Below are 27915 nucleotides of genomic sequence, written 5' to 3' on the forward strand. Positions count from 1 at the left end.
TGCAAGAGCTTACAGGTTAGTTAAAATACTCAGTCACACAGCTCATGCTGGAACAAAATATGACAGAATATAAAGCAGATGTCAGTGCCATGGAACATGAGAAAGAAAGGCAGAGGTAATCGTGGGAAGACTTGGTAGAGGAGGTGGGTCTTGAGCATCTTCTAGAAGGTTGGTGAGCTAGGTAGGCAGAGGTGTGGGGCGGGCATTCCTGGTAGTAGAGAAAGGAGGAAAGGAACAGGAGTAAAGAAAAGACAAATGAAAAGTTGAAGCCTGCCACTGACAGTTGCCTTAGTTACCACACAAGCCACAACTACAATACCTTACCCCTTTTATTCAAAGAAATTAGAAAATTTCTAGAGGACCCGGTAATCTCAGGTAAGCCACAAGCCCAGCAGCTCAGCTCCAGGCCTTGGGGAGGGAAGGGAACTGTCTCATGTACCCTGGGCTAAAGTGGGTCACTTTCATCCTGCAGGCACCTGGGTGGCCTCAGACAGAGGTCCCCAGTCAGCCCACCTGTGGCTACAGACTCATCTAAGAGTCTCGCCCGGCAGATTCCCAAGTGTCCCCTCTCTCCTCCGTATCCTTCACTCTGTGGTTTTCACATTTCCAGGAAGGAAGTTCTTTTTCTGTTCTGTTTTTCCCAACTTTCATTTTGAAAAATCTAAAATCTTCACAAAGCTTGAAAGAATACCATACTGAACATGAGGCACACTTGAATCATTTCACCGATTATTAAATCAATACAGTATTGTAGTAAAATAAAGAAAAAATAAAAATTTAAAAGAATATAAAATAAAAGAAAAGAAAATGAAAGAAAAAAAATAAAATAAAATTTAATTCTGTGTTCAGTGGTGTGCTGATAAACCCAGTCTCTAGGGGCAGGAGAGGAAGCCCTAGGTGTAGCACGTGTCAGTCTCTGTGGTGTAAGGACTCCCACCATGACTGATTTCAAACCAATTTTAAACCATTAGTTTAACAATAGTTTGCAAAATTCCTGATATTTATTTGCTCTCAGAAGCTGGTAAGAGCCAGTTCCAGTAACCCGTATTTTTCCTGAACTATTTTAAATAACTTGCAGATACAATGGCCCTGAACCAAATAACTTCAGAATGTGTTTGCTAAGAATAAGGACATTCTCAAACATATTCAAAACATCATTGTCACACTTAAGGGAAAAATTAGCAATATGCTTCATTGTATTATCTAACAGACTGCTGCTGCTAAGTCACTTCAGTCATGTCCGACTCTGTGCGACCCCATAGACGGCACATTTCCCACTAAAAATTTCCAAATCGTCCCCCAAATGTCTTTCATAGCATTTTTTAAAAAATCAAGAATCCAATGAAGGCTGCATATTGCATATGGTGTTTGTTTGTTTGAATCTAGAATGGTCACCCCCCCGACTGCTTTTTTTATAGGCTTTTTTTAATGACACTGACTTTTTTGAAGAGTCTAGACCAACCATCTATAGAATGTGCCACATTCTGAGTTTATAAGGTTGTTACTTATGGTTAGATTCATTAATAACTTAAATATTTTTTGGCAAAAATAATCTATAAATGGGCTTCATATCAAAAGGCTTAAATAATATCAGATTGTTCCACTATTGGTGATGCTCAGTTTGATCACTTAAAGTAATAACCATCAAATCTCTCCAAACCAAACATTTTCCCTTTTGTAATTAATAATTTGTGAGGAAATATACTGATGTTGTGTGAACATCCTGTTACTTTTACTCAGTGGTTAACATCTGGTGATGATCCTTGTCTGAATCTATTATTATAGTAGGGACTGAAACACAGTGATTCCCTAATTATATCACTTTTTCTGCATTTATTAGGTGAAAGATAGAACCCCCTTTTTTTTTTTTTAAAGTTCTTTCTCTTTTCAGAATGACTGTGGACTCATGGGCTTTTTTTCTCCCAAAAAACTTCAATGGATTTTAATCCATTACTGTCATTTTCTTTTTGATGTTCAAATTATTCCAAAGCTGGCCAGTGGGAACTCCTTCAAGCAAGATCCTGTGTCCTTTTGACACGACCTCATTAATCTTTAAGTATTTCCTTTCTTTCTGGCACACCAAGATTTCTCCAGGTTCACTTGTGTTTTCCCTGTACCAGATCAGAAGCACTTATTTCTTTATTTCTTTAGTAAGAAGTGATATTTAGAAATCAAGATCTGGGTGCAAGGTGTGCTCATTGCTATAGTGGTGTTGCCAAAGGCCCTTTTGTTTGACATGGTTAGAGGGAAATGTGTGTGTGTGTGTAGTTCATAAACAGAATATAATTTATATGTACATAATTTATAAATTCCCTGGAGAAGGAAATGGCAACTCACTCCAGTATTTCTTGTCTGGAAAATTCCACTGACAAAGGAGCCTGGTAGGCTACAGTCCTTGGGGTTGCAAAGAGTTGGACACAACTGAACACACACACACAATTTACAAATATACACATACATATATATACACACATATATTGAGTTCCCCAACACCTAGTATCTCAGAATGTGATCTTATTTGGGGATAGGGTCTTTACGGAGGTAATGAAACTAAAGTGAAGTCATTAAAGGGTAAGCTCTAATGCAATATGACTGGCATACTTATGAAAAGATGAAACTTGGATAGAAAGGCATACACAGAGGGAAAATGATGTAAAAACACAGGGAGAAGATGGTCACCTTCAGGCCAGGGAGAGAGACCTGGAACAGGCCTTCTCTCCCAGCGCCAAGGAAGGCATCAAGGCTGCGACACCTTGACTTTGGGCAAAGCTGCGAGATAACACATTTCTGTTGTTCAAGTTACCCAGCCTGTGGCACTGTGTGATGGCAGCCCAAGCAGATAGATACATTGCCACGGCGGACTCCCTCAAGCTGAGAAACCAGAAACAACACATGTTGGTTTTCTCACATTTCGGTTGAAGGCTGGTTGTCAATCTCACCAGGGTGAAATCAAGCTATGGCCAGAGCTGCACTGCTTTCTGAACTTTGCAATAAAAGGATCATGACCTCCTTATTGTCAAATTCAGACTTAACTTGAAGAAAGTAGGGAAAACCACTAGACCATTCGGGTATGACCTAAATCAAATCCCTTATGATTACACAGTGGAAGTGACAAACAGATTCAAGGGACTGGATCTGATAGAGTGCCAGAAGAACTATGGACAGAGGCTCATGACATCGTACAGGAGGCAGTGGTCAAGACCATCCCCAAGAAAAAGAAATGCAAAAAGGCAAAATGGCTGTGTGAGGAGGCCTTACAAATAGCTGAGAAAAGAAGAGAAGCTAAAGGCAAAGGGGAAAAGATATATCCATCTGAATGCAGAGTTCCAAAGAATAGCAAGGAGAGATAAGAAAGCTTTCAGTGATCAATGCAAGGAAATAGAGGAAAACAATAGAATGGGAAAGACTAGAGATCTCTTCAATAAAATTAGAGATACCAAGGGAACATTTCATGCAAAGATGGGCACAATAAAGGACAGAAACGGCATAGACCAAACAGAAGCAGAAGATATTAAGAAGAGATGGCAAGAATACATAGAACTATACAAAAAAGATCTAAATAACCCAGATAACCATGATGGTATGATCACTCACCTAAAACTAGACATCCTGGAGTCCAAAGTCAAGTGGGCCTCAGTAAGCATCACTATGAACAAAACTAGTGGAGGTGATGGAATTCCAGGTGAAGTATTTCAAATCCTAAAAGATGATGCCATGAAAGTGCTAGACTCAACAGGCTAGCAAATTTGGAAAACTCAGCAGTGGCCACAGGACTGGAAAAGGTCACTTTTCATTTAAATCCCAAAGAAAGGCAATGCCAAAGAATGCTCAAACTACTGTACAATCGCACTCATCTCACATGCTAGCAAAATGCTCAAAATTCTCCAAGCCAGGCTTCAACAGTACGTGAACTGTGAACGTCCAGATATTCAAGGTGGATTTAGAAAAGGCAGAGGAACCAAAGATCAAATTGTAAACATCCGTTGGATTATCAAAAAAGCAAGAGAGTTGCAGAAAAACATCTATTTCTGCTTTATTGACTATGCCAAAGCCTTTGACTGTGTGGATCACAACAAACTCTGGAAAATTCTTAAAGATATGGGAATACCAGACCACCTGACTCGTCTCCTGAGAAATCTGTATGCAGGTCAAGAAGCAACAGTTAGAACTGGACATGGAACAACAGACTGGTTCCAAATTGGAAAAGGAGTACATCAAGGATGTATATTGTCACCCTGCTTATTTAACTTATATCCAGAGTATATCATGTGAAATCCTGGACTGGATGAAGCACAGGTGGAATCAAGATTACCAGGAGAAATATCAGTAACCTCAAATATGAGGTTTCAACCACCCTTATGGCAGAAAGCAAAGAGGAACTGCAGAGCCTCTTGAAAGTGAAAGAGGAAAGAGAAAAACCTGGCTTGAAACTCAACATTCAAAAAACGAAGATCATGGCATCCAGTCCCATCACTTCATGGCAAATAGATGGGGAGACAATGGAAACAGTGACAGACTTTATTTTCTTGGGCTCCAAAATCACTGCAGATGGTGACTGTAGCCTTGAAATTAAAAGATGCTTTGCTTCTTGGAAGAAAAGCTATGACCAACCTAGACAGCATATTAGAAAGCAGAGACATTACTTTGCAGACAAAGGTCCATCTAGTCAAAGCTATGGTTTTTCCAGTAGTCATGTATGGGTGTGAGAGTTGGACCATAAAGAAGGCTGAGAGGTGAAGAACTGATGCTTTCAAACTGTGGTGTTGGAGAAGACTCTTGAGAATCCCTTGGACTGCAAGGAGATCCAAATAGTTGATCCTAAAGGAAATCAATCCTGAATATTTATTGGAAGCACTGATGCTGAAGCTGAAGCTCCAGTACTTTGGTCACCTAATGCGAAGAACTGACTTATTAGAAAAGACCCTGATGTTGGGAAAGATTGAAGTCAGGAGAAGAGGGGATAACAGAGGATGAGATGGCTGGATGGCATCACCAACTCGATGGCCATGAGTTTGAGCAAGCTCTGGGAATTGGTTATGGCCAGGGAAGCCTGGTGTGCTGCCATGAGTTTGAGCAAGCTCTGGGAATTGGTTATGGCCAGGGAAGCCTGGTGTGCTGCCATGAGTTTGAGCAAGCTCTGGGAATTGGTTATGGCCAGGGAAGCCTGGTGTGCTGCAGTCCATAGGTCACAAAGAGTCAGACACACTGAGCAACTGAACTGAATTGAACTTTCTAGAGTCTCTGGGAAAGAATCTGTTCTCTTACTCATTTGGATTGTTTGCAGTTTTCAATTCCTTGCGGCTGCAGGGCTAAGGTCCCCATTTCCTTATTGCCAGTTGAGGGCTGTTCCCAGCCTTTGAGGGTCACCTGCCTGCTTTTACTCATGACTGCCTTATTCCACTTTCAAGACCAGCAATGGTAGGCTGAGTCCTTCTCATGATTTGACTCTCTCCTGTTTCTCCTTCCCTTACCTTCTCTTCTGCTTTCCTGTCTCATTTTTAAGGGCCTATATAGTTTTACCAAGCCCACTCAGATAATTTGGAATAATCTCTTTGAATTAAAGAATTAACCTTAACTCTATCTGCACAGTTTCTTTTGCTATGCAAACACAGGTCCAGATGTAGATATCTTGGGAAGGGGAATGCTATTTTTCTGACTACACGATGACATCTATATATTTAGTTATTTGTTTTGTCGAACAAATATGTACAGGATAGTTTCAGGACTCCAATAACATTATAATTATTAAAAAATGATAAACTAAGTAAAATTAAAATTTCTTGAAATTCTTTTTGTCCCTACACTGAGAAATTGCACATAGAGTACTATGTTCAGAATTAAATTTAAATTCTTTACACTGCGTGGTTAGATTATCAATTTGATTACAACTTGATTTGTTTGTTTCTGTTTGCATTAAATGTGAAGGTTTATTTATTTTTCATCTTTTCACACTTTATTTTGTGAATAAGTAAAACACTCATGTCTAACTCCTTGCAACCCCAAGGACTGTAGCCCACCAGGCTCCTCTGTCCATGGGATTCTCCAGGCAAGAATACTGGAGTGGGTAGCTAATCCCTTCTCCAGGGGATCTTCCTGACTCAGGATCAAACTTGGGTCTCTTGCACTGCATGTGATTCTTCACCAACTGAGCCATCAGGGAAGCCCCGCTACAACTTACAAGTCAAAACTGTATGAAAAGATACACCTAGAGAAGTCTTATTTGTATTCTTAATCCAACTCCCAAGGACTGGTGTGCCAAGTACCTGCTCTGATTTCTGTCACTGCTGCTGTGTAAGACAGATCTTTGACATATTTAGAGCAAATATGTGTTAGTACATATTCATCATCATTTTCATCAACTACCATTTATTGCAGATCAATTACTAAGAAGAAAAAAGAACAGAGCAGCCCCTGTCCTGAGGTACAACAGAATCCTTGGGGCAATAGACTTGGAATGATACAGAACAGAATAGGTGAGGAGGGAGGCTCAGTACTTGATGAAAGATTTATCAATTAATACATGGTATAATAATAGCACGGGCAGCTGCGACCGGTGGACATAGTCCGGGAGGAGCTACGGACCACGTCCGAGGTCAGAGGCAGAAGCCAGGAGGACCCCATGCCCGAGGGGCGGCAGCCAAGAGGAGTCACCCCACGTCTGAGGTCAGGGGCAGTGGCCAAGAGTGCCAGGCTGCGACGGCTCAGGAACGGCTGAGAAGGGCTACCCCACTTCCGAGGCCAGGGGGGGTGGCCAGGAGGAGCTACCCAATGCCCGAGGCCAGGGGCGGCGGCCAGAAGGAGCAACCCAAGTCCAAGGAGCAGTGGCTGCACGGGTGCAGGATGGCCTGGAGAAGCTATTTCATGTTCAAGGTCAGGAGGGGTGGTGGTGAGGAGATACCCCTCCTCCAAGGTAAGGAGCAGCAGCTGTGCTTTGCTGGAGCAGCCATGAAGAGATACCCCACGCCCAAGGTAAGAGAAACCCAAGTAAGATAGTAGGTGTTGCCAGAGGTCATCAGAGGGCAGACACACTGAAACCATACTCACAGAAAACTAGTCAATCTAATCACACTAGGACCACAGCCTTGTCTAACTCAAAGAAACTAAGCCATGCCTGTGGGACCACCCAAGATGGGCAGGTCATGGTAGAGAGGTCTGACAGAATGTGGTCCACTGGAGAAGGGAATGGCAAACCACTTCAGTATTCTTGCCTTGAGAACCCCATGTATGAAAAGGCAAAATGATAGGGTACTGAAAGAGGAACTCCCCAGGTCAGTAGGTACCCAATATGCTACCGGAGATCAGTGGAGAAATAACTCCAGAAAGAATGAAAAGATGGAGCCAAAGCAAAAACAATACCTAGTTGTGGATGTGACTGGTGATAGGAGCAAGGTCCGATGCTATAAGAGCAATATTGCATAGGAACCTGGAATGTCAGGTCCATGAATCAAGGCAAATTGGAAGCGGTCAAACAAGATGGCAAGAGTGAACATTGACATTCTAGGAATCAATGAACTAAAATGGACTGGAATGGGTGGATTTAACTCAGATGACCATTATATCTACTACTGTGGGCAGGAATCCCTTAGAAGAAATGGAGTAGCCATCATGGTCAACAAAAGAGTCCAAAATGCAGTACTTGGATGCAGTCTCAAAAACAACAGAATGATCTCTGTTCGTTTCCAAGGCAAACCGTTCAATATCACAGTTATCCAAGTCTATGCCCCAACCAGTAATGCTGAAGAAGCTGAAGTTGAACGGTTCTATGAAGACCTATAAGACCTTTTAGAACTAACACCCAGAAAAGATGTCCATTTCATTATAGGGGACTGGAATCCAAAAGTAGGAAGTCAAGAAACACCTGGAGTAACAGGCTAATTTGGCCTTGGAATACAGAATGAAGCAGGGCAAAGACTAAGAGTTTTGCCAAGAAAGTGCACTGGTCATAGCAAACACCCTCTTCCAGCAACACAAGAGAAGACTCTACACATGGACATCACCAGATGGTCAACACCGAAATCAGATTGATTATATTCTTTGCAGCCAAAGATGGAGAATCTCCATATAGTCAACAAAAACAAGACCAGGAGCTGACTGTGGCTCAGATCATGAACCCCTTATTACCAAATTCAGACTCAAATTGAAGAAAGTAGGGAAAACTGCTAGACCATTCAGGTATGACCTAAATCAAATCCCTTATGGTTCTACAGTGGAAGTGAGAAATAGATTTAAGGGACTAGATCTGATAGATAGAGTGCCTGATGAAATATGGACGGAGGTTCGTGACAATGTACAGGAGACAGGGATCAAGAACATCCCCATGGAAAAGAAATGCAAAAATGCAAAATGGCTGTCTGGGGAGGCCTTACAAATAGCTGTGAAAAGAAGAGAAGCAAAAAGCAAAGGAGAAAAGGAAAGATATAAGCATCTGAATGCAGAGTTCCAAATAATAGCAAGAAGAGATAAGAAAGCCTTCCTCAGCGATCAATGCAAAGAAATAGAGGAGAAGAATATAATGGGAAAGACTAGAGATCTCTTCAAAAAAATTAGAGATACCAAGGGAACATTTCATGCAAAGATTGGCTCAATAAAGGACAGAAATGGTATGGACCTAACCGAAGCAGAAGATATTAAGAAGCGGTGGAAAGAATACACAGAAGAACTGTACAAAAAAGATCTTCAAGACCAAGATAATCACAATGGTGTGATCACTCACCTAGAGCCAGACATCCTGGAGTCTGAGTCAAGTGGGCCTTAGAAAGCATCACTACAAACAAAGCTGGTAGAGGTGATGGAATTCCAATTGAGCTATTTCAAATCCTGAAAGATGATGCTGTGAAAGTGCTGCACTCAATATGCCAGCAAATTGGGAAAACTCAGCAGTGGCCACAGGACTGGAAAAGGTCAGGTTTCATTCCAATCCCAAAGAAAGGCAGTGCCAGAGTGCTCAAACTACTGCACAATCACACTCATCTCACACTCTAGTAAAGTCATGCTCAAAATTCTCCAAGCCAGGCTTCAGCAATATGTGAACCGTGAACTTCCAGATGTTCAAGCTGGTTTTAGAAAAGGCAGAGGAACCAGAGATCAAATTGCCAACATCCGCTGGATCATGGAACAAGCAAGAGAGTTCCAGAAAAACATCTATTTCTGCTTTATTGACTATGCCAAAGCCTTTGACTGTGTGGATCACAATCAACTGTGGAAAACTCTGAAACAGATGGGAATACCAGACCACCTGACTTGCCTCTTGAGAAACCTATATGCAGGTCAGGAAGCAACAGTTAGAACTGGACATGGAACAACAGACTGGTTCCAAATAGGAAAAGGAGTACTTTAAGGCTGTATATTGTCACCCTGCTTATTTAACTTATATGCAGAGAACATCATGAGAAATACTGGGCTGGAAGAAGGACAAGCTTGAATCAAGATTACTGGGAGGAATATCAATAACCTCAGATATGCAGATGACACCACCCTTATGGCAGAAAGTGAAGAGGAACTAAAAAGCCTCTTGATGAAAGTGAAAGAGGAGAGCGAAAAAGTTGGCTTAAAGCTCAACATTCAAAAAATGAAGATCATGGCATCTGGTCCCATCACTTCATGGGAAATAGATGGGGAAACAGTGGAAACAGTGTCAGACTTCATTTTGGGGGGCTCCAAAATCACTACAGATGCTGACTGTAGCCATGAAATTAAAAGACGTTTACTCCTTGGAAGAAAAGTTATGACCAACCTAGATAGCATATTCAAAAGCAGAGACATTACTTTGCCAACAAGGGTCCCTCTAGTGAAGGCTATGGGCTTCCCTGGTGGCTTAGAGGCTATGATTTTTCCAGTGGTCATGTATGGATGTGAGAGTTGGACTGTGAAGAAAGCTGAGTGCCAAAGAATTGATGCTTTTGAACTGTGGTGTTGGAGAAGACTCTTGAGAGTCCCTTGGACTGCAAGGAGATCCAACCAGTCCATTCTGAAGGAGATTAGCCCTGAGATTTCTTTGGAAGGAATGATGCTAAAGCTGAAGCTCCATCCAGTACTTTGGCCACCTCATGTGAAGAGTTGACTTACTGGAAAATACTCTGATGCTGGGAGGGATTGGGGGCAGGAGGAGAAGGGAACGACAGAGGATGAGATGGCTGGATGGCATCACTGACTCGATGGACGTGAATCTGAGTGAACTCCGGGAGTTGGTGATGGACAGGAAGGCCTGGTGTGCTACGATTCCTGGGGTCACAAAGAGTCAGATACTACTGAGCGACTGAACTGAGCTGAACTGAATATGGTATAAGGCCGTTGCTTAGGGTTCTGGAGAAAGACTTCATGAAGGATACAAGACTTGATTCAGAGCACTTTAAGAAAGGAAAATGATATGAGCAAAGGCACAGAGGAGGTGCATTCCAGACTGGGGAACAATTAGCCAACCAGCTTGGAGGAGTGGAACAAACACTTGAGATGGAACTTGGTAAAACAGACCCAGGTTCAAATGCTGTCTTTTGACCACAGGCAAGTCATCACTCAACTTTTACACTTCTCACTTTCCTCAACTGAAAATGGAAATAACTCTAAGGAAATAAATATTAAGCCATTCTCAGAATAATTTGATAGTAACAGACCTGGAATGGATATATGGATTTTTTTTTTAATGAATATACTAGGGGCTTAGAAGAGCTAAAAAGCCTCTTGATGAAAGTGAAAGAGGAGAGCGAAAAAGTTGGCTTAAAGCTCAACATTCAAAAAACGAAGATCATGGCATCTTGTCCCATCACTTCATGGGAAATAGATGGGGAAACAGTGGAAACAGTGTCAGACTTTATTTCGGGGGGCTCCAAAATCACTACAGATGCTGACTGCAGCCATGAAATTAAAAGACGCTTACTCCTTGGAAGAAAAGTTATGACCAACCTAGATAGCATATTCAAAAGCAGAGACATTACTTTGCCGACTAAGCTCCATCTAGTTAAGGCTATGGTTTTTCCAGTGGTCATGTATGGATGTGAGATTTGGACTGTGAAGAAGGCTGAGCGCCGAAGAATTGATGCTTTTGAACTGTGGTGTTGGAGAAGACTCTTGAGAGTCCCTTGGACTGCAAGGACATCCAACCAGTCCATTCTGAAGGAGATCAACCCTGGGATTTCTTTGGAAGGAATGATGCTAAAGCTGAAGCTCCATCCAGTACTTTGGCCACCTCCTGCAAAGAGTTGACTCATTGGAAAAGACTCTGATGCTGGGAGGGATTGGGGGCAGGAGGAGAAGGGGACGACTGAGGATGAGATGGCTGGATGGCATCATGGACTTGATGGACGTGAGTCTGAGTGAACTCTGGGAGATGGTGATGGACAGGAAGGCCTGGCGTGCTGCGATTCATGGGGTTGCAAGGAGTCGGACACGACTGAGCGACTGAACTGAACTGAACTGAACTAGGGCTGAAGAATCAGTCTGAAGCAAATAATGAAGGACCTTCATTAACTGGCTAAGAAGTTTGAAACCTATCTTATAGGAGCCAAGGGGAGGTTTTATTTTGCATAATAAATGAATTTATTGTTTTCAAACAATAAAAATTGTAGTTAATAACATGATATGTAGGATTTCCCTGGTGGTCCAGTGGTTGAGAATGTATCTGCAATGCACAGGACATGGATTTGATCCCTGGTCTGGGAAGATCCCACATGGGGTGGAGCAAGTAAGTAGGCCTGTGCACCACAGCTATGAAGCACCCATGCCCTAGAGCCCACGCTCCACAAGAGAAGCCAGCGCAGTGAGAAACCGCGTGCCACAGCTAGAGAGCAGCCCCGCTCACCTCAACTAGAGAAAGTCTGCGAGCAGCACAAAGACCCAGTGCTCCAAAAAAATTGATTAATTTTAGAAAAGAATATTTATGTCTGCAAATTACTTTCCTTGCTAAGTCATATGTAACAATGAGGTTTCTATGCTAATACCTTTTCTCTTTAACCAATGCATAGGATTTCACAGGATAAATTAATAGAACCTATTTAGCAATTTTCCTACTGAGTACATGTGTGCTTGATCGTTCAGTCATGTCTGATTCTTTTTGACCCTTTGGACTGTAGCCCGTCAGGCTTGTCTGTCCATGGGATTTTCCAGGCAAGAATACTGGAGTGGATTGCCATACCCTCCTTCAGGGGGTCTTCCCAACCCAGGGATCGAACCCGAGTCTCCTGCATCTCCTGCACTGCAGGTGGATTCTTTACCCTCTGCACCATCGGGGAAGCCCCATAGGTTGTTTTTAATTTTACAACATTATAAGTAAGATTGTAATGTAAATTATTATACAGTAACACTTGTGCATTTGTTCACAAAGGTACTTACTTAGGAAGGCTGTTTTTTGTGGCTCTAAAACTTCAGTGTGTATCAGAATGGCCTCTCCAGTGACTGTTAAACCACAGATCCTGGATGCCACACCAGGGTCTCTCCTGGCTCACCCAATGGCCACAGCCATGATGCAGCAGGAATCCCACTGCTTTTTAGGTGGAGCTCATATATCGGGCGGAGAAGGCAGTGGCACCTCACTCCAGTACTCTTGCCTGGAGAGTCCCATGGACGGAGGAGCCTGGTGGGCTGCACTCCATGGGGTCGCTAGGAGTCGGTCACGACTAAGCGACTTCCCTTTCACTTTTCACTTTCATGCATTGGAGAAGGAAATGGCAACCCACTCCAGTTTTCATGCCTGGAGAATCCCAGGGATGGGGGAGCCCGGTGGGCTGCCGTCTATGGGGTCGCACAGAGTTGGACACGACTGAAGTGACTCAGCAGCAGCAGCAGCATATATCGGGACAACACAAAGTAGCCTGTGACCAAGGAGTACCTTGTGATGCACATAAGCAGTGCTATAAATGATCTCAGCTGTTACATAGTCATTATTTACAAACCTGGGGTGAGAGAGTCTGAACACGCCATCTTGGCTAATTTGCTCTCTCCCCACACTGGATTGCTAAAATTAAACTTGTTGGGTAAAAGTTTCTGCAAATTTTTCACCTTGATGAATCCTGCACAGTATCTTCCACAAAAGTTGTATTAGTTTGTACCCCCAATTGCAGTGCGTGAACATGCCCTTTCCCCAAAATACATGCTATTTTAACTCTTGTACTTTTTTTGCTAATTGAATTGTGTTAAAAAAAAGGAATCAGGAGATAAAGCTGATGTTGTTTAAGGGTACAAATTTGTAACCAAATAAGCCACAGTGATCAAATGTAGGTATAATGAAAATAGACAACAATACTGTACTATAATTATGTAATGTGATAACTATATCTACAAAGGCAATATCACAATATATACACACACCAAAGCAACATGTTGTACATCTGAAGTTTACATGGTTATGTCAAATATATCCAATTTAAAAAATGGAGTAGAATCTCATTATTATTCTCTTTTATACTACTGTGAGTACCTTTTCATAATTTTTACTCAAAATCCTAGTTTTTTTCATATTATAAGAATAATGCAAAGTGATTTAAGAATAATTTTGAATAATTTATTGCAAAAATTTAAGAGCTCTAAAGAAGCAAAAACAAAATAAAATCATCCATGATTCCACCACACAGATCACCCATACTAACACTGGGAGTATTTCATAACTTTTTTTTCACTTAATAACATACTGTGAACATTTTTTCCATATCATGTCATTAACTGTTCTTCTCCAACATCAGCTTAAATAGCTGCATCATATCAATGGAATGTTTCTGAATGACATTTTCAGAGGACTGATCTAGGAGCAAGATTTGGGATAGGAAAAGCCTGGAAGCAAGAAGTCAGGAAACTACTGAAATAATACAGGAGAGTGGTGACAGTGGAATCAGATGACAAGGCGTGAATACAGAAAACACGAGGAAGAAAGAATCAGTGATCTTGTTAGCATCCATGATGGAGGGTGAGGAAAAATTCTAAGCAAAATCCAGCAGGAGAGCCCTGGTCTGAGGATCATAAATTTGGGATATGCCTTGAAAAGGGACAGAGATGTTTTCTATCTTAGTGGCTCAGTGGTCAAGAAACTTCCTGCCAAGGCATGGGACATGGGTTCAATCCCTGGGTCAGGAAGATCCCCTAGAGAAGGAAATGGCAACCCACTCCAGCATTCTTGCCTGGGAAATCCCATGGACAGAGGACACTGGTGGGCCACACTCCATGGAGTCACAGAAGAGTCGGACGTGACTTAGTGAGTAAATAGCAACAATAACAAAGATGTTTAGGGGTTGGAAGTTGACTTTAAAGAGGAAGGATTCTTTTAGAAGCACAGCAGTCTTGAAATCCCAAAGCCCAGGCTTCATGCCTCATTTCAATGTAGAGATTAATTATTTGAGAGACCATGATGAAGTGGAAAGGCTTCCCAAGTGGTGCTAGTGGTAAAGAACCCACCTGCCAAAGCAGGAGATGCAAGAGACATGGGTTTGATCCCCGGGTGGGAAAATCTCCTGGAGAAAACCATGGCAACCCACTCCAGTATTCTTGCCCGGAGAATCCCATGGACAGAGGAGCCTGGCGGGTTACAGTCCATGGGGTCGCAAAGAGTCAGACATGACTGACACAACTCAGCATACGTGCAAGCACACACGATAAGGTGGAAAGACCACGGGCTTGAGTATTAAAAAAGACAGCTTTGTGCATCACTGCTTTGTCACTTATTGTGACCTTTGTCAAGCCTCTGAATTTCCTTGACATTTTTTGTCTATAAAATGAGAATGATGATATTTATCTTATAGAGTTTTTGTGCCATTAAATGAGACAATGTGTGTAAAATGCTGGTCAACAGTCAGCAATTATTTAAGAAGTGGTGGTTTCTTTTTATCACTCTAAGAATAGCAATAACATAATACACCACGCAACTTGGCTCCTCCCCAAAGGAGTGGTCACGGATAACCTAGGCATATCTGCTCAACCATGAAATGAAACTCACCAATGAAATGAAGTTAATTCCAAAACAGTCCCTTTCATGAGTAGCCCTCTACCATGGCATGCAGAGTAGGCTGCGACTTACCTCCTGCGCTGAAGCTCCAGGGATGTGCTGTGTGGTGGCTGGAATCATGGAATCCATGTGTGCAGGATTCTTCCAGAAGTTTCCTGAGAAACTGAAGATATGTGCACAGTGGAAGCAATGAGCAGCTGAAATCAATACCACAGAATTGGTTCTTACTCTTTTCTTTCCTTTCCCTTCCATCAGTGCAGAAGGAATTCAGGCTTGGTATTTAGCTCATTTCAGGGCACAGGTGCTGATTGTAATATATCTGGAAGCAAATCAATGTCTCTCAGTTGTGGTCTTCCTTTCTTAAAGTGGAAATGTTACTTCCTAGAGTAAGTCTGAGGAGCAAATGAGGTATTGCATTTGAAAGCACCTAGCATGTATCCAAGAGGCGTGGACACTGAACACTGTTGAGTTTCTTTTGAGAGTCTTTCTAAGGCAATCTGTCTATAGGCCAGCAGAATTAATCCATGCCAGAAAATGTAGTTGTTTCAACTGCCTGGCAACCATCTAGTGTATGATTAAAAGAGACATCAGAATAGCTTTCACCCTACTCCCAGTCAGCCCCCAGCAACCAACAACTCTCTGACATAGCAAGAAACACAAAATATCTACCCTCCTAATTTAAATCTCAGGAGACAGGTAAGGTGGTCTGGTATTGCCATCTCTTTAAGAATTTTCCACAGTTTGTTGTGATCCACACAATCAAAGGCTTTAGCGTAGTCAGTGAAGCAGAAGTAGATGTTTTTCTGGAATTCCCTTGCTTTTTCTATGATCCAACAGATGTTGACAATTTGGTCTCTGGCTCCTCTGCCTTTTCTAAATTCAGCTTGAACATCTGGAAGTTCTCAGTTCATGTACCATTGAAGCCTAACCTGGAGAACATTGAACATTACTTTGCTAGCATACGAAATGAGTGCAATTATCCAGTAGTTTGAACATTCTTTGGCATTGCCTTTCTTTGGGATTGGAATGAAAACACCTTTTCAGTCCTGTGGCCACTGCTGAGTTTTCCAAATTTGCTGGCATATTGAGTACAGCACTTTCACAGCATCATCTTTTAGGATTTGAAATAGCTCAGCTGAAACTCCATCACCTCCACTAACGTTATTTGGAGTGATGCTTCCTAAGGCCCACTTGACTTCACACTCCAGGATGTCTGGCCCTACGTGAGTGATCACACTATCGTGGTTATCTGGGTCATGAAGATCTTTTCTGTGTAGTTCTTCTGTGTATTCTTGCCACCTCTTCTTAACATCTTCTGCCTCTGTTAGGTCCATACCATTTCTGTCCTACACTGTGCCCATCTTTGCATGAAATATTTCCTTGGTATCTCTAATTTTATTGAAGAGATCTCTAGTCTTTCCCATTCTATTGTTTTCCTCTATTTCCTTGCATTGATCACTGAGGAAGGCTTTCTTACTCTCCTTGCTATTCTTTGGAACTTTGCATTCAGAGGGGTATATCTTTTCTTTTCTTTTCTCCTTTGCCTTTCACTTCTTTTCTTTTCTAGCTATTTGTAAGGCCTCCTCAGACAGCCATTTTGCCTTTTTTGCATTTCTTTTTCTTGGGGATGGTCTTGATCCCTGCCTCCTGTACAATGTCACAAACCTCTGTCCATAGTTCTTTAGGCATTCTGTCTATCAGATCTAATCCCTTGAATCCATTTGTCAGTTCCACTGTATAATTGTAAGGGATTTGATTTAGGTCATATCTGAATGATCTAGTGGTCTTCTCTACTTTCTTCAACTTAAGCCTGAATTTTGCAGGTCAGAAAGCCACAGTTAGAACTGAACATGGAACAACTGACTGGTTCCAAGTTGGGAAAGGAGTACATCAAGGCTGTATATTGTCACCCTGCTTATTTAACTTATATGCAGAGAATATCATGTGAAATGCTGGGCTGGATGAAGTACAAGCTGGGATCAAGATTGCCAAGAGAAATATCAATAACCTCAGACATGCAGATGACATCACCCTTATGGCATAAAGCGAAGAGGAACTAAAGAACCTCTTGATGAAGGTGAAAGAGAGAAGTGAAAAATCTAGTTTAAAACTCAACATTCAGAAAACTAAGATCATGGCATCAGGTCTCATTACTTCATAGCAAATAGATAGGGAAACAGTGGAAACAGTGACAGACTTTATTTTCTTGGGCTTCAAAATCACTGCAATTGGTGACTGCAGCCATGAAAAAGATGCTTGCTCCATGGAAGAAAAGCTATGATCAACCTAGAGAGCATATTAAAAAGCAGAGACATTACTTTGCCAACAAAGGTCCATCTAGTCAAAGCTATGGTTTTTCCAGGAGTCATGTATGGATGTGAGAGTTGGACCATAAATAAGGCTGAGTGCCAAAGAACTGATGCTTTTGAACTGTGGTGTTGGAGAAGACTGTTGAGAGTCCCTTGGACTGGAAGGAGACCAAGCCAGTCCATCCTAAAGAAAATCAGTCCTGAATATTTATTGGAAGGACTGATGCTGAAGTTGAAACTCCAATACTTTGACCACCTGATGCGAAGAGCTGACTCATTAGAAAAGACCCTGATGCTGGGAAAGATTGAAGGCAGGAGGAGAAGGGGACTTCAGAGGATAAGATGGTTGGATGGCATCACTGACTCAATGTACTTGAAAAGAAAACTTAGACCCTATCACCAACACCCCATTTGCCTTAGAAAACATGAAATGCACTTCTGCGGTTAACAGATACTTTGCCAGAGAACAGGGTCATCTGCCAGAGAAAGTGAACCAAGATTGATTTGTCCAATACATACTACTATAAGGGCTTCCCTAGTGGCTCAGATGGTAATAAATCTGCCTGCAATGCAGGAGACCTGGGTTTGATCCCTGAGTCAAGAAGATCCCTGGAAAAGGGAATGGCAACCCACTTCAGTATTCTTGCCTGGAGAATACCATAGACCAGAGGAGCCTGGTGGGCTGCAGTCCATGGGGTCACAAAGATTTAGACACAACTGAGCAACTAACACTTTCACTACTATAGGTCAAGCCCTCTTGCATGCCCTGTATAATCTTATTTTCACGAGCCCATGGGTATTATTATACTGATTTATCAGATGAGAAGACAAAGACTCAGAAAGTTTAAGGTGTACAACACAGTAAGAGGTAGCTTCTTCCCCGTTTTCACATTCTTTAAAGTGAGTCTCCCAACATATATTCCTACCATCTTGGTTGCTTTGGAGAAGCCCACTATAGAGAGGAAGCAATAAAGACCATATTTCCATCTTTGTTCAGTTTCATCCAATGCTAGCTTCATCCTAAACTAGTCACCAGTTAACCTCAGTGGCTTGTGCGCATACTCAGTCGTGTCTGACTTTTATGTGTCCCCACGGTCTTTGCCAGGCTCCTCTGCCCATGGGATTTTTCCAGGCAAGAATACTGGAGTGGGTTGCTGTTTCCTCCTCCAGGGGATCTTCTTGACCCAGGGATTGAACCCACATCTCTTACATCTCCTGCGTTGGCAGGCAGATTCTTTGCCACTATTATGTAGTGTTAAACTCTGCTATGTACTACAGTATTCAACTCTGTAGCTTTACTATGTACTGTCAAGCCCACACTGGTGAAACCATGGGCAGTAAAGGTGGAGAATTACATTTTAAAAATTAAAACCCAATTTGTTTACTCACCTGCTAAAAACAAACTTTCATAGTGTGAACTGGTTCCTGAATCTTTTTGTACAGAAGCCCACTGTGCTTTTGAGATGAAATGAGTGGAAATCTGCTGTTCCCTGCTGCCCTGTCTCCTGTTCCTTTCTCTTTCTCACCCTGTATGCATCTATTACCTCTTGCTTCCGTCCAGAGATGCTGGCAGCTGTTTCCCTTCCTCCCTCTTGAGCTCTCTAGGGCAGCTTTCATTCTTCTACCTCGGCATGCCTGGGGCCACATGGAAACTCCCCCACCGTGTGATTGCTTCCACACTTTTCTAGGCTTTAAATAGTATCAGCTGAGAACTGCTTATTGATCCCGAGTGGGGAATCCTCCCTGACAAAGCAATTTGCAGTTGATGAAGGAATGTTGAGGCGTCCTTTCTGCTTCCTGCCCCCACTCCCACATCCCATCTGCAGGGTGATACCCTCCAAACCAGAGCTCACCCTTGCTAGTGCCTCCTTTTCTAAGTATTAATATTCCTGGGGAAGCTGACTTTTCTGTTTCTCAGACGCTGATTTTTTTTCTGATTGAAGTATAGTTGATTTAAAATATTGTGTTAGTTTTAGTTGTACAGCAAAGTCATTCAGTTACTTTCTGATTACATTCCATTATAGGTTATTAGGCTTCCCTGGTGTCTCAGATGGTAAAGAATCTGCCTGTAATGCAGAAGACCTGGGTTCGATCCCTGGCTTGGGAAAATTCCCTGGAGGAGGGCATGGCAACCCACTGCAGTACTCTTGCCTGGAGAATATCCATGGACAGAGGAGCCTGGCAGGCTACAGCCCATGGGATCTCAAAGAGTAGGACATGACTGAGTGACTAAGCACAGCACATAGGCTATTACGAGATATTGACTATAAGCTCCTGCGCTATACAGAAAATCCTTGTTGATTATCTATATTATGTATAGTGGTCCATAGGGTCACAAAGAGCTGGACAAGACAGAAGTTGCTGAGCACACATGCCCGCTAGATTAGAGACTTTATTTTGAAACTCAAATATGGAAAAGAATCAGTTGCTTTCCAAGTGTTTAAGTTCCAGGAGACACAGATTTCTCCTTCTCAGGTAGCATGAATGGTTCATACCCTCTGGTACCCACCAAGCAACAGAAAACCAGTGGTGGGGCTAAGGCAGAGCATCAGATGCTGCTGATAATGTTATTTTTGGTTACCAGGGACTTATTGCAGCCTCGTCAATGAGTGAAGGAATAGGGACAATAGCAAGCAGAGTTGGAGTGCTCACTTTGCCCCAGGGACTATGCTAATCACTATCAAATATGGGATTTTATCAGTCCTGTCCACTACCTTTCTAGAAGATTCAACCCCATGTTCCTAGAAAATGAAGACTTTCCAAGGGCCTTTCTCCTATCATCACTAATTTATCAATGAAATACCTGAACTCAGAGAAGTTAAATAGTGGCAGTGATGCAGGCAACTTGGTCCTCTGCCTCCCAGCTCAGTGCACTTTCCATTTCTCCACCACCAGCAAGGATTCCACATACTCAAAATTCACACTGGGAATAAAGTAAGTGTTTTGGATTGTCCATTTCATATTGTGACATCTGCTGTCATTTTGGGCTTCCCAGGTGGTGCTAGAGGTAAACAATCCACCTGCCAATGCTGGGGACATAAGAGGTATGGGTTCAGTCCCTGGGTGGGGAAGATCCCCTGGAGGAGGGCATCACAACCTACTCCAATATTCTTCTTAACTTTTTTACTGGAGTTGTTGTTTTTATTGGAGTTGTCTTTTTAAATTAATTTTATTTAATTTAAACTCCAATTTATTGGAATTGTCTTTTTTGTTGTTGATTAACAATGTTGTGTTTGTTTCAGTTGTATAACAAAATGATTCAGTTTTACATGTACGTGTATCTATTCTTTCTCAAATTCTTTTCCCAATTAGGTTGTTATAGAATACTGAGTCGGAGAAGACACTAGCGACCCACCCCAGTACTCTTGCCTGGAAACGCCCATGGACGGAGGAGCCTGGTAGGCTGCAGTCCATGGGGTCTTGAAAAGTCGGACACGAGTGAGTGACTTCACTTTCACTTTTCACTCTCATGCATTGGAGCAGGAAATGGCAATCCACTGCAGTGTTCTTGCCTGGAGAATCCCAGGGACAGGGGAGCCTGGTGGGCTGCCGTCTATGGGGTCACACAGACTTGGACACGACTGAAGCGACTTAGCAGCAGAATACTGAGTAGAGTTCCCTATGCCCTACAGTAGGTCCTTGTTAGTCATCCGTTTAAAATTTTTGCTGTTATTATTAAAAGTGGAACCAAAACCCCAGGCCTATAACAAAAATTAAATTTTATAATACATTGAAATAGAGCACCATATGGATTTTAGACTCATTGTATAATTTATTCATAGGTATTCAGACCATCTAAAATAGCCTAACACTCCTATGAAGGTTTAATCAGTACCTCTGCTCCAATATCTCGCCACCTTTATTTGGTGAGTAATTTCTAAGGCATCATTTGTTCATTATCCAGAACAATGGCCCCAGGACCAAATGGCAGACCAAAGAATTACAGTGAAATCGATAAAAGTATAGTAGGTGGTGCGCAGGGTGAAAACATCTAGACAAGTGATAGAAGATACACGAATTAGCCAGTCATTCTACAAGAATTTATTGTGTGCTGTCAGATTGATGCTGTCAGATTGCAGGGCCATCTAGTGTAAATAGATAAGGAGATTGTAAGAATATCAAGATATCAAGCGAATTGGACCTAAAAACTGGAAAGCCATTGAGGGCTGTTAAGATAGCCCTCCACCCACCTTGCTCGCTGTGGGTGTAGAGTATGCAGGCTCTGATCCTGTTTGTGCAGTTCCGTCTTCCTCCCAGGACATCATATTCTTCTGATGCACGGAGACCACTCCTCATTCTCAAGCCTGCATATCAGTTTGTCCGTCTAGACTGTGGGCTCAAGCCTTGACTTGGCTTAAGCCTTGACTTGGCTTGTCTTTCCCAACTGGTTCCCACAGTGATTGTCTCAGGTGCTGAACATTACAACTCCAAATTTCAGAAAGAGGAATGTAACTGGTCCAGCTTGCATCAGAAGTGGTCCAATCAGCCGTGACCATGGACTCATGTCTTATAAGCATGGCCATCTCAGGAGGCCCCTGATCAGGGGTGAGAGGTTGGGGGACTTACCAGAGGAAAGAGATGTAGGCTGATTGATTTTAAACACTAACTCTATGCTCTGTACAGCACAATGAGGCAGAACAAACACGGCAGCATAGACAAAACTTTCAAAACCACCTTCTGCCACTTCCTAATTAATCTGGAGAAGTTAAATGACTCTCAACGTTGATTTCCTTGTCTGTAGAATGGGGACAATAACTACTTCTAAGTGTTAAAGTGGAGGTCAAATGAGAGGACATTTGCCCAGAGTTTGGCACAGGACAGTACTCAGAAAATGCTAGTTTCTTTTTGCCCTTGCTTATGCTAGGCTGTATGCCAAGCTTAGAAGCATCACCTCTCATAAGTGTTCTCATGGCATGTGGAAAGCAAACCACTAGTACTTACACTGCTGAAAAACCAAGAATTTTCTACAATACAGAGAGAAAATATTAAACAGACACTTTCCCAGCATCTCTTTTTTTTGGTGCCAAATAACATTAATAATTAAAGTTTACACAGTGCTTGACAGTACAGAAACCATTTTTCTCTCCTGTCTCCTCTTGTTATGATGACCTTGTAAGGGTGATAAACTTATTAGCCTCCTTCTACAGCTGAGGTTAAATAAGCTAGTCAAGGTCACATGGCTTATAATCGACAGATTGGGATTTAAGCCTGATCCTTTGACTCTAAAATCTGTTATGCTTCGCAGTGCATTCACCAGAATCTAATTAAGCTTAGTGTTGACTGTTTCAGGAACGGGCTCCCAGGTAACTCTGGGTAAAGAATCTGCCTGCTGTGCAGGAGAGGCAGGTTCAATCCCTGGGTTTAGAAGATCCCCTGGAGGAGGGCATGGCAACCCACTCCAGTATTCTTGCCTGGAGAATCCCTTGGACAGAGGAATCTGGTGGGCTACAAAGAGTCGGCCAGGGCTGAAGTGACTTGGCACATTTCAGTAACAGACTGCCCGATTTATTATCTGGTTCCCCACCTCCTTTCCACCACTGCACCAGGTAAAGTCTAGACACTGTACTGTGACTATTAAGAGCCTTCCACAGTTGGGTTCCAGACTCTCTTTCCAGCCTCATAGAGTACATTGACCAAATACACCATACTCTTCTCTGCCTCTGGGTCTGCTTACTTCTTCCTATCCTAAAAGTATCTTTCCCTCTCTTCTAGTCTAGTGATGTCCCATAAAGGCCCAGTTCAACTATTGCCCCTCTGGAAAGCCTTCCTCATAGCCCCACACCAGGCAGCATTATTCCTTCCCTCCTCTGGCTTCCATTCAGTGTTTTCACACAGCTTTGAATTAAAGCAGCTACAGACAGTGACAGGAACAGAAGATTCTTCACCTTGGTGTCCTCAGAATCTATCACAGCACCTCGCACACAGTAGATACTCAATAAAAGTCTACTGAGTTGAATTGGTTGAAAGTACCACAAGTTGTATAACCACAACAGAACTGGTTCTGGAAGAATGTCTTTTGGTCATTACAATGATCTGCATATACTCTGCCTACCCCAGAGCACTGTAAATGAGATCAGAGCCCTTTTCTGATTCATCACTGTATCCCTGACAACACTCACCATGCTTTGTTCTTTTTTTTATTATTCATTTTAAAATTTTTACTTACTTGGCTGCATCAGGTCTTAGTTGTGGCATGTGGGATCTTCCTTGCATCATGTCGGATTTTCCAATGCGTGCACTCATCAGCTGCAACATGTGGGCTCTCTAGTTGCCCTGTGGCATGTAGGATCTTAGTTTCCTGACCAGGGGTTGAACCCAGGTCCCCTGCATTGCAAGGTGGATTCTTAACCACTGGACCACCAGGGAAGTGCATCCATGCTTTGCTCTTAATAAATACACAATAACATTCAAGAAATGGGAATTCCTTAAAGATCTGACACGATGATGTGAAGAGACTTGTGAAATATGCGAGTTAAATTTCGTGTCTTCTACTCAAAGGGCACTCTGAAGTTTCACCTTCAGAGTGTGCCCAGGTAAATGGCACCTGGCTTGAGCCAATTCCATTGTGGAATGCAAAATTCAGTGGACCACACCATCTCAAATCCCTCACAATGCCAGGAAAGAAGCCATGCTCGGATCAGGCACCAGTTTCAAATATTTCCTCCAAGATGACTCAAGGTACCTAAGAACAAGTGATAATACTATTTAAAAGCAAAACAAAACACTTGTGAGCTGGGCACTGTCGTCATATTACACTGTGGTCATCCTACTGGTAATTTATAAGACTCAGGGAAAACAGTGGTTAAAGCAGGAACTGTCTCTGCTCCAGCTTCCTCACCTAAAAAGGGGAATGATATTTGTAATGAGTTCATCAGGTGGATGTGAAAATTAAATGAGTTAATACACAGAGTTTAAAACAGTGTTTGCCACATGGAGCACAAGTTTGCTTTTTATGATTATCATTGCTGCTACTGCTGCCACTGTTATTAATAACAGAACAACAGGGCAATTTCAGAGGGAAAATGCAAAAAGTTTGCCAACCTTCGCCAAAGCTTCCCTGGTGGTGCTAGTGGTAAACAACCTGCCTGCCAATGCAGGAGACATAAAAGGTGCAGGTTCAGTCCCTAGGTCGGGAAGGTCCCCTGGAGGAGAGCATGGCAACCCACTCCAGTATGCTTGCCTGGGAAATCCCATGGACACAGGAGCCTGGTGGGCTACAGTCCATGGGCTCGCAGAGTTGGACATGACTGAAGTGACTTAGCAAACATGCATGCGCACACCAAGTTCTAGGCCCAAGTCACTGTGTTTTACTGACCTAGATTTCATGACTAGACCTGAACACTAAAGGAAATCATTAGGCATCTTTGACTTTGCCCTTGAGTGTATGTGAAGCCTGAAAGGTGGTTGGAGATCTTTCCAAATCTCTAGTAGGTTCCCTGGACTGGATAAAATGAAAGATTAAAAATTAAGCCATCCGCTCTTTCTTTCCTGCCTTTCCCTTGCTGCCCTCCTGCTCGACCCTTTCACTAATGTCTGGGAGCACTCTGTGCCTCATTCTTTCCCTGTCAACTGTTTCCAGTGTCTTTTTGTCCGTTAGCCCTTTCCCTGTGACCATTTGTCTGCATTTGTATGACACTCATCATCTGGCTGATATGGGTCCCTGTACTTTCCAAAGTGTTAAATCTTACTTCTCAGACAGCAGTGAACTCGTCAAAGGCAGGGCAGTATGTGGTGCCTCAGATTCGTCTGTGCTCTGAATTCCTGCTGCCTGCTCTGTAGGGTGGTGTGTGACTTTACCCTCATATTTTGTTGTCTCTCCAGAAAAATATTTTTAGAGCTTGTGATAGACAGCAAGGAGATCAAACCAGTCAATCCTAAAGGAACTCAACCCTGAACATTCATTGGACGGACTGATGCTGAAGTGGAAGCTCCAATACTTTGGCCACCTGATGTAAAGAGCTGACTTACTGGAGAAAACCCAGATGCAGAGAAAGATTGAGGGCATGAGGAGAAGGGGACTACAGAGAATGAGATGGCTGGATGGAATCATCGACTCAATGGACATGAGTTTGAGCAAGCTCTGGGAGATGGTGAAGGACAGGGAAGCCTGGCATGCTGCAGTCCATTGGGTCACAAAGACTTGAACATGACTGAGTGACTGAACAACAAAAATAGGTTGAGAGGATCTAGTCATGTATTGCAAAAGACCTTAAAAGAAAATGTAGAGTAACACATACCAGGTATTGTCCAAATGTTTATTTTAAATAAGTTTCTCCTAGGTGTTCATTTTAAACCCTCTTCTATTTTCACAGAGGGTGCTGCTCCTTTGACATTTGTCTAGAAAGGAAGAGTTCTTCCTGTCCAGGTAGGTGCTAAGTCCAGTCCCAGCCAGTTTTGATGCCAGTCTGACAAAAACCCATGCTTTTCCAGGGGCTCGGACCCTCACCAAGTAGGTCTGGAACTGGTCTTATTGCTACTCATCTGCACCCCATCTTGTATACTTGATGTTGAGCCTGAAAAGCCATAGCTATGCCTTTCTCCCATCAGAAGGCCCAACTCAAGTGACTGGGCTTCTCCCTCTCTTTCTCCTGAATGCTTCCTTCATGGGCTGGCAGTCTGCCTAGACCTCCAGCTCCACTTAGTCAGCCAGCCTGACCCTGTCCACTCCCCTCCCGTGGCAGGGGAGCAAGGCACTGCCAGCCAAAATGTTTCACCATTCAGTGCTCTTATGGAACAAGCTAAATTTGCTGAAGATAAAGGCCAAGGGCAAGGCCAATTCAATGCTGGGAAATGCTTAATAATGGAATAGTGATCTAGGACCAGGAACCCAGAACCAAGCTTAACTATATGTTACTATGCTCTACTGATTGCTGCCATGTTGATTCATTCTACTGGACTTTCTTAGAAACCAATGGCTTGAGTCAAAAGTGAGTTCACTGACTTCTACAGTGGGTAGTTGGGCATCTTTCTGATGAGACCCTGAGCCAGAGCTGATTCCAACTTCTCATCATTGCCTCCAGCCCCTACAATAGAGGGCTTCTTGGGTAGCTCAGTGGAAAAAAAAAATCCACCTGCCAATGCAGGAGATGCCAGAGACATGGGTTCAATCCCTGGGTCAGGAAGATCCCTTGGAGAAGGAAATAACAACCCATTCCAGTATCTTGCCTGAAAATCCCATGGACATAGGAGTCTGGTGGGCCTACAGTCCATGGGGTTTCAAAGAGTTGGACATGACTGAGTCTGTGTAATATTCCTACACAGCAATTCCTCTGACATGAGTCTTTCTAAGGTTTTCCTTCATGGGATCTAGAGATCAAAAATAAATCTAAGGGTGAGAGAACACACCAATCTTCACATGTTACCTGGAGGCCCCGGCCTTAGCACCACACCGAGCTGAGTCCTTTAAGGGAGCTCCAGGAGCTGCCACTGGCTCATCAAAACAGGGTGCCCTGGTATGGTTCTCTGGCCCTTGTTCCCCCTAATGCTGTCATTTCCAACTAGGAAAGATTTTACTCGGTGTGCCTGTTTGCCAAAACTCATATAAATCAGGGTGCACACTTTGCAAGACTTAGATTTGATTAATCTTAAAAAATTTAGAAGCTGCATGAGAGGGGTTTGAGATTAAGTGTGCAAAGATGTTTAGGAGCAACCTCCCCACAGCCTTCAGATTGAGATGGATGAGGAGCAATACTGGGTTTGAGCTGCCATAATTGAAAAAGTGTGTGCCCAAAATATCATATTTATCCTTCATTTCTCCAAGAGCCATAACTCTAAGGCCTTCTGTTAGAACCTCAATAAAGTGATTTCTTCAGCTTTAAGAGTCCCGATACTCTCGGTGTTTATGATACCTATAGAACAGGGTTGGAATGCTGAGGATAAAAAGTATTGTGGGGAAAGAGGGTAGTCACTTTCCTAAAGGGATCTGGTCCCTAGGATTCCCTGAGAAAGCAACACCAAACTGTAGACAAGTAGCACTGGTGAATGAGTGAATAATAGGAGGGATTGTTGATACACAAATAAAATCTCCCAGCCCCAGGGGGGCTGTGCCCATAGCAGCCACAGCATCCTCCCAGAAGGCGTCCAGGGCACAGTCACAGCTGCTAGGGGCCCAGTGCAGGGACCTCCTTTCACTCTCTGTTCTGCATAAGTGAATGTGGTTCCCGAAGCTGTGCAATGGGGTGGCAGTGAGTAGCTGGAACCAAAACAGAGACCAAAATGTGGGCCCCAGGGGCAGGACTGTACGTCCACCCGCCCTTCCTAAACTCTGAGATTATGACAGTAGCCCCTTCAGAAGAAACTGAGGGATGACATTCATAAAAGCATTCAGCAAATGCCAAGCAGGTGGACTCTGGCTGCAGTCTCCTACCTGCCACGCCTCTGCTGCCTGACTACGACTTCAGCGGGCCAACACCTAATCTGCTGCTCTCTCCCTGACCACCCACCCCCATCCTTTTCCATTTCACCCATCCCTGCTTCCTTAACTCTTCTTGTTTTAAATGACATAATGCAGACCCCCAAACAGAAGCAACTCTAGATCAGACCTTGCACTTCAAATCTGTGCTGGAAATTAACTCTGTCCTTTGCTCCCTTTGGAATACTTCGATGTTGACATTTAAAAGTTCGGTGAGTGTTTCGTGTGAGTGCATTTGTATTCACACCCATCACCAATACACAAATAATTCA

At 42.9% G+C, this 27915-nt stretch overlaps 1 non-coding gene across 1 annotated transcript; it reads left to right on the forward strand.

The window, feature by feature from the left end:
* The first annotated feature begins 19267 nt into the window (after positions 1-19267).
* TRNAY-GUA (transfer RNA tyrosine (anticodon GUA)) lies at positions 19268-19339 on the forward strand. The gene has a single exon. It is a non-coding gene; the product is annotated as a tRNA-Tyr (tRNA).
* Positions 19340-27915: the final 8576 nt, after the last annotated feature.

The sequence above is a fragment of the Capricornis sumatraensis genome, chromosome 2, assembly GCF_032405125.1.
Source record: "Capricornis sumatraensis isolate serow.1 chromosome 2, serow.2, whole genome shotgun sequence".
NCBI classification, from domain to species: Eukaryota; Metazoa; Chordata; class Mammalia; order Artiodactyla; family Bovidae; genus Capricornis; species Capricornis sumatraensis.